The sequence below is a fragment of the Calliopsis andreniformis genome, unplaced genomic scaffold (genome assembly GCF_051401765.1).
Source record: "Calliopsis andreniformis isolate RMS-2024a unplaced genomic scaffold, iyCalAndr_principal scaffold0240, whole genome shotgun sequence".
Classification (NCBI taxonomy): domain Eukaryota; kingdom Metazoa; phylum Arthropoda; class Insecta; order Hymenoptera; family Andrenidae; genus Calliopsis; species Calliopsis andreniformis.
In genome coordinates, this window is record NW_027480649.1 from 75,828 (window position 1) to 86,129 (window position 10,302).

A 10,302-nucleotide genomic window follows, 5' to 3' on the forward strand; every position below is an offset into this window, starting at 1 on the left:
TCCTCAATCCTCAATCCTCAACACTCGATCCTCAATCCTCAATCCTCGATCCTCAATTCTCAATCCTCAATCCTCAGTCCTCAGTCCTCAATACACAATCTTCAATCCTCAATCCTCAATCCCCAATCCTCAATCCTCATTCTTCAATCCTCAATACCCAATGCTCAATCTTCAATCCTCAATCCTCAATGCTCAATTCTCAATCCTCAATCCTCAATCGTCAATCTCCAATCCTGAATACTCAATCTTCAATCCTCAATCCTCAATCCTCATCCTTCAATCCTCAATACCCAATCCTCAATCTTCAATCCTCAATCCTCAATCCTGAATTCTCAACCCTCAATCCTCAGTCCTCAGTCCTCAAACCTCAATCCTCAACCCTCAGCCCTCATCCTCAATCCTCAATCCTCAATCCTCAATGCTCAATCTTCAATCCTCAATACTCAAACTTCAATCCTCAATCCTCAATACGCAATCCTCAATCCTCAATCCTCAATCCTCAATAGTCAGTCTTCAATCCTCAATACTCAATCTTCAATACTCAATCCTCAATCCTCAATCCTCAATCCTCAATCCTCGATCTTCAGTCCTCAATACCCAATCCTCAAACTTCAATCCTCAATCCTCAATCCTCAAAACTCGATCCTCAATCCTCAATCCTCAATGCTCAATTCACAATCCTCAATCCTCAGTCCTCAGTCCTCAATACACAATCTTCAATGCTCAATCCTCAATCCCCAATCCTCAATCCTCATTCTTCAATCCACAGTACCCAATCCTCAATCTTCAATCCTCAATCCTCAATGCTCAATTCTCAACCCTCAATCCTCAGTCCTCAGTCCTCAAACCTCAATCCTCAATCCTCAATCCTCAATCCTCAATCTTGAATCCTCAACACTCAAACTTCTGTCGTCAATTCTCAATACTCAATCCTCAATCCTCATTCCTCAATCGACAGTCTTCAATCCTCAATACTCAATCTTCAATCCTCAATCCTCAATCCTCAATCCTCAATCCTCAGTCCTCAATCCTCAATCGTCAGTCTTCAATCCTCAATACTCAATCTTCAATCCCGAATCCTCAATCCTCAATCCTCAATCCTCATTCTTCAATCCTCAATACCCAATCTTCAATCTTCAATCATCAATCCTCAATCCTCAATTCTCAATCCTCAATCCTAAGTCCTCAGTCCTCAAACCTCAATCCTCAACCATCAGCCCTCATCCTCAATCCTCAATCCTCAATCTTCAATCCTCAATCCAAAATCCTCAATACTCAATCTTCAATCCTCAATCCTCAGTCCTCAAACCTCAATTCTGAATCCTCAATCCTGAATCCTTAATCTTCAATCCTCAATCCCCAATCCTCAATCTTCAATCCTCAATCCTCAATCCTCAATCCTCAATCCTCAATCTTCAATCCTCGATCCTCAATCCTCAATCCTCAGTCCCAAATACTCAATCTTCAATCCATAATTCTCAACCCTCAATCTTCAATACTCAATACACAATCTTCAATCCTCAATCCTCAATCCTCAATCCTCAATCCTCAATCTTCAATCCTCATTACTCAATCTTCAATCCTCAATCCTCAATCCTCTATCCTCAATCCTTAATCCTCAATCCTCAATCCTCAATCCTCAATCTTCAATCCTCAATACTCAATCTGCATTCCTCAATCCTCAATCCTCAATCCTCAATCCTCATTCTTCAATCCTCAATACCGAATCCTCAATCTTCAATCCTCAATCCTCAATCCTCAATTCTCAGTACTCAATCTTCAATCATCAATATTCAATCTTCAATCCTCAATCCTCAATCCTCGATCCTCAATCCTCAATCCTCAATCGTCAATCTCCAATCCTGAATACTCAATCCTCAATCCTCAATCCTCAATCCTCAATCCTCAACCCTCAATCCTCAATCCTCAGTCCTCAATCGTCAGTCTTCATTCCTCAATGCTCAATCTTCAATCCTCAATCCTCAATCCTCAGTCCTCAGTCCTCAAACCTCAATCCTCAGCCCTCAGCGCTCATCCACAATCCTCAATCCTCAATTTTCAATCCACAATCGTCAATTCTCAATCCTCAATCCTCAATCCTCAGACCTCAAACATCAATACTCAACCCTCAGTCCTCGTCCTCAATGCACAACCCTCAATCCTCAATCCTCAATCTTCAATCATCAGTATTCATTCTTCAATGCTCAATCCTCAATCCTCAATCCTCAATCCTCAACCGTCAATGTTTAATCCGCAATACCCAATCCTCAATCTTCAATCCTCAATCCTCAATCCTCAATCCTCAATCCTCAATCCTCAGCCCGCAAACCTCAATCCTGAATCCTCAATCCTCAATCGTCAATCTCCAATCCTGAATACTCAATCTTCAATCCTGAATCCTCAATACTCAATCCTCAATCCTCATTCTTAAATCCTCAATACCCAATCCTCAATCTTCAATCCTCAATCCTCAATCCTGAATTCTCAATCCTCAATCCTCAGTCCTCAGTCCTCAAACCTCAATCCTCAACCCTCAGCCCTCATCCTCAATCCTCAATCCTCAATCCTCAATCCTCAATCCTCATTCTTAAATCCTCAATACCCAATCCTCAATCTTCAATCCTCAATCCTCAATCCTGAATCCTCAATCCTCAATCCTCAATTCTCGATCCTCTATCCTCAATCCTCAATCGTCAATTCTCAATCCTCAATCCTCAGTCCTCAGCCCTCAATAAACAATCTTCAATCCTCAATCCTCAATCCTCAATCCTCAATCCTCATTCTTCAATCCTCAATACCCAATACTCAATCTTCAATCCTCAATCCTCAATCCTCAATTCTCAATCCTCAACCCTCAGTACTCAGTCCTCAAACCTCAATCCTCAACCCTCAGTCCTCATCGTCAATCCTCAATCCTCAATCCTCAATGCTCAATCCTCAATATTCAATCCTGAATACTCAATCTTCAATCCTCAATCCTCAGTCCTCAAACCTCAATTCCGAATCCTCAATCCTGAATCCTCAATCTTCGGCCCTCAGTCCTCAACAATCAGTTGTCAACCCTCAGTACTCAATAATATATCCTCAACTCACAGTGTTCATTACCCAATACTCAATCTGCAATCATCAAACCTCTATCCACAAACATCAATTCTCATCACTCAACCCTCAACACTCTGTCCCCAATATTCAGTCCTCAATCCTCAATCCTCAATCCTCAATCGTCAATCTACAATCCTCAATACTCCATCTTCAATCTTCAGTCCTCAATACTCAATCCTCAATCCTCATTCTTCAATCCTCAATACCCAATCCTCAATCTTCAATCCTCAATTCTCAATTCTCAATTCTCAATCCTCAATCCTCAATTTTCAATCCTCATTCTTCAATCCTCAATACCCAATACTCAATCTTCAATCCTCAATCCTCAAGCCTCGACCCTCAATCCTCAATCCTCAATCGTCAATCTCCAATCCTGAATACTCAATCTTCAATCCTCAATCCTCAATCCTCATCCTTCAATCCTCAATACCCAATCCTCAATCTTCAATCCTCAATCCTCAATACTGAATTCTCAACCCTCAATCCTCAGTCCTCAGTCCTCAAACCTCAATCCTCAACCCTCAGCCCTCATCCTCAATCCTCAATCCTCAATCCTCAATAGTCAGTCTTCAATCCTCAATACTCAATCTTCAATACTCAATCCTCAATCCTCAATCCTCAATCCTCGATCTTCAGTCCTCAATACCCAATCCTCAAACTTCAATCCTCAATCCTCAATCCTCAACACTCGATCCTCAATCCTCAATCCTCGATCCTCAATTCTCAATCCTCAATCCTCAGTCCTCAGTCCTCAATACACAATCTTCAATCCTCAATCCTCAATCCCCAATCCTCAATCCTCATTCTTCAGTCCTCAATACCCAATGCTCAATCTTCAATCCTCAATCCTCAATGCTCAATTCTCAACCCTCAATCCTCAGTCCTCAGTCCTCAAACCTCAATCCTCAATAGTCAGTCTTCAATCCTCAATACTCAATCTTCAATACTAAATCCTCAATCCTCAATCCTCAATCCTCGATCTTCAGTCCTCAATACCCAATCCTCAAACTTCAATCCTCAATCCTCAATCCTCAACACTCGATCCTCAATCCTCAATCCTCTATCCTCAATTCTCAATAATCAATCCTCAGTCCTCAGTCCTCAATACACAATCTTCAATCCTCAATCTTCAATCCTCAATCCTCAATGCTCATTCATCAATCCTCAATACCCAATCCTCAATCTTCAATCCTCAATCCTCAATGCTCAATTCTCAACCCTCAATCCTCAGTCCTCAGTCCTCAAACCTCAATCCTCAATCCTCAATCCTCAATCCTCAATCTCCAATCCTCAACACTCAAACTTCAGTCGTCAATCCTCAATACTCAATCCTCAATCCTCATTCCTCAATCGACAGTCTTCAATCCTCAATACTCAATCTTCAATCCTCAATCCCCAATCCTCAATCCTCAATCCTCAGTCCTCAATCCTCAATCGTCAGTCTTCAGTCCTCAATACTCAATCTTCAATCCCCAATCCTCAATCCTCAATCCTCAATCCTCATTCTTCAATCCTCAATACCCAATCTTCAATCTTCAATCATCAATCCTCAATCCTCAATTCTCAATCCTCAATCCTAAGTCCTCAGTCCTCAAACCTCAATCCTCAACCCTCAGCCCTCATCCTCAATCCTCAATCCTCAATCTTCAATCCTCAATTCCCAATCCTCAATAATCAATCTTCAATCCTCAATCCTCAGTCCTCAAACCTCAATTCTGAATCCTCAATCCTGAATCCTTAATCTTCAATCCTCAATCCCCAATCCTCAATCTTCAATCCTCAATCCTCAATCCTCAATCCTCAATCCTCAATCTTCAATCCTCGATCCTCAATCCTCAATCCTCAGTCCCAAATACTCAATCTTCAATCCATAATCCTCAACCCTCAATCTTCAATACTCAATACACAATCTTCAATCCTCAATCCTCAATCCTCAATCCTCAATCCTCAATCTTCAATCCTCAATACTCAATATTCAATCCTCAATCCTCAATCCTCAATCCTCAATCCTCAATCCTCAATCCTCAATCCTCAATCTTCAATCCTCAATACTCAATCTGCATTCCTCAATCCTCAATCCTCAATCCTCAATCCTCATTCTTCAATCCTCAATACCGAATCCTCAATCTTCAATCCTCAATCCTCAATCCTCAATTCTCAGTACTCAATCTTCAATCATCAATATTCAATCTTCAATCCTCAATCCTCAATCCTCGATCCTCAATCCTCAATCCTCGATCTTAAGTCCTCAATACCCAATCCTCAAACTTCAATCCTCAATACTCAATCTGCAATCCTCAATCCTCAATCCTCAATCCTCAATCCTCATTCTTCAATCCTCAATACCGAATCCTCAATCTTCAATCCTCAATCCTCAATCCTCAATTCTCAGTACTCAATCTTCAATCATCAATATTCAATCTTCAATCCTCAATCCTCAATCCTCGATCCTCAATCCTCAATCCTCAATCGTCAATCTCCAATCCTGAATACTCAATCCTCAATCCTCAATCCTCAATCCTCAACCTTCAATCCTCAATACCCAATCCTCAATCTTCAATCCTCAATCCTCAATCCTCATCCTTCAATCCTCAATACCCAATCCTCAATCTTCAATCCTCAATCCTCAGTCCTGAATTCTCAATCCTCAATCCTCAGTCCTCAGTCCTCAAACCTCAATCCTCAACCCTCAGCCCTCATCCTCAATCCTCAATCCTCAATCCTCAATGCTCAATCTTCAATCCTCAATACGCAAACTTCAATCCTCAATCCTCAATACGCAATCCTCAATCCTCAATCCTCAATCCTCAATAGTCAGTCTTCAATCCTCAATACTCAATCTTCAATACTCAATCCTCAATCCTCAATCCTCAATCCCCGATCTTCAGTCCTCAATACCCAATCCTCAAACTTCAATCTTCAATCCTCAATCCTCAATCCTCAATCCTCAATCCTGAGTCCTCAATCCTCAATCGTCAGTCTTCAATCCTCAATACTCAATCTTCAATCCCCAATCCTCAATCCTCAATCCTCAATCCTCATTCTTCAATCCTCAATACCCAATCTTCAATCTTCAATCATCAATCCTCAATCCTCAATTCTCAATCCTCAATCCTAAGTCCTCAGTCCTCAAACCTCAATCCTCAACCCTCAGCCCTCATGCTCAATCCTCAATCCTCAATCTTCAATCCTCAATCCTCAATCCTCAATACTCAATCTTCAATCCTCAATCCTCAGTCCTTAAACCTCAATTCTGAATCCTCAATCCTGCATCCTTAATCTTCAATCCTCAATCCCCAATCCTCAATCTTCAATCCTCATTCCTCAATCCTCAATCCTCAATCCTCAATCTTCAATCCTCGATCCTCAATCCTCAATCCTCAGTCCCAAATAATCAATCTTCAATCCATAATCCTCAACCCTCAATCTTCAATACTCAATACTCAATCTTCAATCCTCAATCCTCAATCCTCAGTTCTCAATCCTCAATCTTCAATCCTCAATGATCAATCTTCAATCCTCAATCCTCAATCCTCAATCCTCAATCCTGAATCCTCAATCCTCAACCTTCAATCCTCAATACTCAATCTGCAATCCTCAATCCTCAATCCTCAATCCACAATCCTCATTCTTCAATCCTCAATACCGAATCCTCAATCTTCAATCCTCAATCCTCAATCCTCAATTCTCAGTACTCAATCTTCAATCATCAATACTCAATCTTCAATCCTCAATTTCTCAATACTCAACCCTCAATCCTCAGCCCTCAATGTTCAACCCGCAATAACTAATCCACAATCTTCAATCCTCAATCCTCAATCCTCAATCCTCAATCCTCAATCCTCAGCCCTCGAACCTCAATCCTGAATCCTCAATCCTGAATCATCGATCTTCAGCTCTCAGTCCTCAACAATCTGTTGTCAATCCTTAATTCTCAATAGAATAACATCAATTCACAGCTTTCAATACTCAATACTCAACCTGCAATCTTCAAATCTCTATCCACAAACATCAATTCTCATCACACAACGCTCAACGCTCAGTCCACAATCCTCAATCTTTAATCCTCAGTCCTCAACACTCAGTCCCCAATCCTCAATCTTCAATCCTCAATACTCAATCTTCAATCCTCAATCCTCAATCCTCGATCCTCAATCCTCAATCCTCAATCGTCAATCTCCAATCCTGAATACTCAATCCTCAATCCTCAATCCTCAATCCTCATCCTTCAATCCTCAATACCCAATCCTCAATCTTCAATCCTCAATCCTCAATCCTGAATTCTCAATCCTCAATCCTCAGTCCTCAGTCCTCAAACCTCAATCCTCAACCCTCAGCCCTCACCATCAATCCTCAATCCTCAATCCTCAATCCTCAACCCTCAATCCTCAATACTCAAACTTCAATCCTCAATCCTCAATACGCAATCCTCAATCCTCAATCCTCAATCGTCAGTCTTCAATCCTCAATACTCAATCTTCAATCCTCAATCCTCAATCCTCAATCCTCAATCCTCAATCCTCGATCTTCAATCCTCAATACCCAATCCTCAACCTTCAATCCTCAATCCTCAATGCTCAATTCTCAACCCTCAATTCTCAGTCCTCGGTCCTCAAACCTCAATCCTCAATCCTCAATCCTCAATCCTCAATCCTCAATCTTCAATCCTCAGCACTCAAACTTCAGTCGTCAATCCTCAATACTCAATCCTCAATCCTCAATCCTCAATCGACAGTCTTCAATCCTCAATACTCAATCTTCAATCCTCAATCCTCAATCCTCAATCCTCAATCCTGAGTCCTCAATCCTCAATCGTCTGTCTTCAATCCTCAATACTCAATCTTCAATCCCCAATCCTCAATCCTCAATCCTCAATCCTCATTCTTCAATCCTCAATACCCAATCTTCAATCTTCAATCATCAATCCTCAATCCCCAATTCTCAATCCTCAATCCTAAGTCCTCAGTCCTCAAACCTCAATCCTCAACCCTCAGCCCTCATCCTCAATCCTCAATCCTCAATCTTCAATCCTCAATCCTCAATCCTCAATACTCAATCTTCAATCCTCAATCCTCAGTCCTCAAACCTCAATTCTGAATCCTCAATCCTGAATCCTTAATCTTCAATCCTCAATCCCCAGTCCTCAATCTTCAATCCTCAATCCTCAATATTCAATCCTCAATCCTCAATCTTCAATCCTCGATCCTCAATCCTCAATCCTCAGTCCCAAATACTCAATCTTCAATCCATAATCCTCAATCCTCAATCCTCAATACGCAATCCTCAATCCTCAATCCTCAATCGTCAGTCTTCAATCCTCAATACTCAATCTTCAATCCTCAATCCTCAATCCTCAATCCTCAATCTTCAATCATCAATATTCATTCTTCAATCCTCAATCCTCAATCCTCAATCCTCAATCCTCAACCGTCAATGTTCAATCCGCAATACCCAATCCTCAATCTTCAATCCTCAATCCTCAATCCTCAATCCTCAATCCTCAATGCTCAGCCCGCAAACCTCAATCCTGAACCCCAATCTTCAGCCCTCAGTCCTCAACAATCAGTTGTCAATCCTCAATCCTCAATAGAATATCATCAATTCACAGCTTTCAATACTCAATACTCAACCTGCAATCTTCAAATCTCTATCCACAAACATCAATTCTCATCACTCAACCCTCAACACTCAGTCCCCAATCCTCAACCTTCAATCCTCAATCCTCAACACTCAGTCCCCAACCCTCAATCGTCAACCCTCAATACCCAATATTCAATCCTCTATCCTCAATCCTCGATCCTCAATCCTCAATCCTCAATCGTCAATCTCCAATCCTGAATACTCAATCTTCAATCCTGAATCCTCAATACTCAATCCTCAATCCTCATTCTTAAATCCTCAATACCCAAACCTCAATCTCCAATCCTCAATCCTCAATCCTGAATTCTCAATCCTCAATCCTCAGTCCTCAGTCCTCAAACCTCAATCCTCAACCCTCAGCCCTCATCCTCAATCCTCAATCCTCAATCTTCAATCCTCAATCTTCAATCCTCAATACTCAAGCTTCAATCCTCAATTTTCAATCCTCAATAACCAATCCTCAATCTTCAATCCTCAATCCTCAATCCTCAATTCTCGATCCTCAATCCTCAATCCTCAATCGTCAATTCTCAGTCCTCAATCCTCAGTACTCAGTCCTCAATAAACAATCTTCAATCCTCAATCCTCAATCCTCAATCCTCAATCCTCAATCCTCATTCTTCAATCCTCAATACCCAATCCTCAATCTTCAATCCTCAATCCTCAATGCTCAATTCTCAACCCTTAATCCTCAGTTCTCAGTCCTCAAACCTCAATCCTCAATCCTCAATCCTCAACCCTCAATCTTCAATCCTCAACACTCAAACTTCAATCGTCAATCCTCAATACTCAATCCTCAATCCTCAATCCTCAATCGACAGTCTTCAATCCTCAATACTCAATCTTCAATCCTCAATCCTCAATCCTCATTCTTCAATCCTCAATACCCAATCTTCAATCTTCAATCATCAATCCTCAATCCTCAATTCTCAATCCTCAATCCTAAGTCCTCAGTCCTCAAACCTCAATCCTCAACCATCAGCCCTCATCCTCAATCCTCAATCCTCAATCTTCAATCCTCAATCCTCAATCCTCAATACTCAATCTTCAATCCTCAATCCTCAGTCCTCAAACCTCAATTCTGAATCCTCAATCCTGAATCCTTAATCTTCAATCCTCAATCCCCAATCCTCAATCTTCAATCCTCAATCCTCAATCCTCAATCCTCAATCCTCAATCTTCAATCCTCGATCCTCAATCCTCAATCCTCAGTCCCAAGTACTCAATCTTCAAGCCATAATTCTCAACCCTCAATCTTCAATACTCAATACACAATCTTCAATCCTCAATCCTCAATCCTCAATCCTCAATCCTCAATCTTCAATCCTCATTACTCAATCTTCAATCCTCAATCCTCAATCCTCTATCCTCAATCCTCAATCCTCAATCCTCAATCCTCAATCCTCAATCTTCAATCCTCAATACTCAATCTGCATTCCTCAATCCTCAATCCTCAATCCTCAATCCTCATTCTTCAATCCTCAATACCGAATCCTCAATCTTCAATCCTCAATCCTCAATCCTCAATTCTCAGTACTCAATCTTCAATCATCAATATTC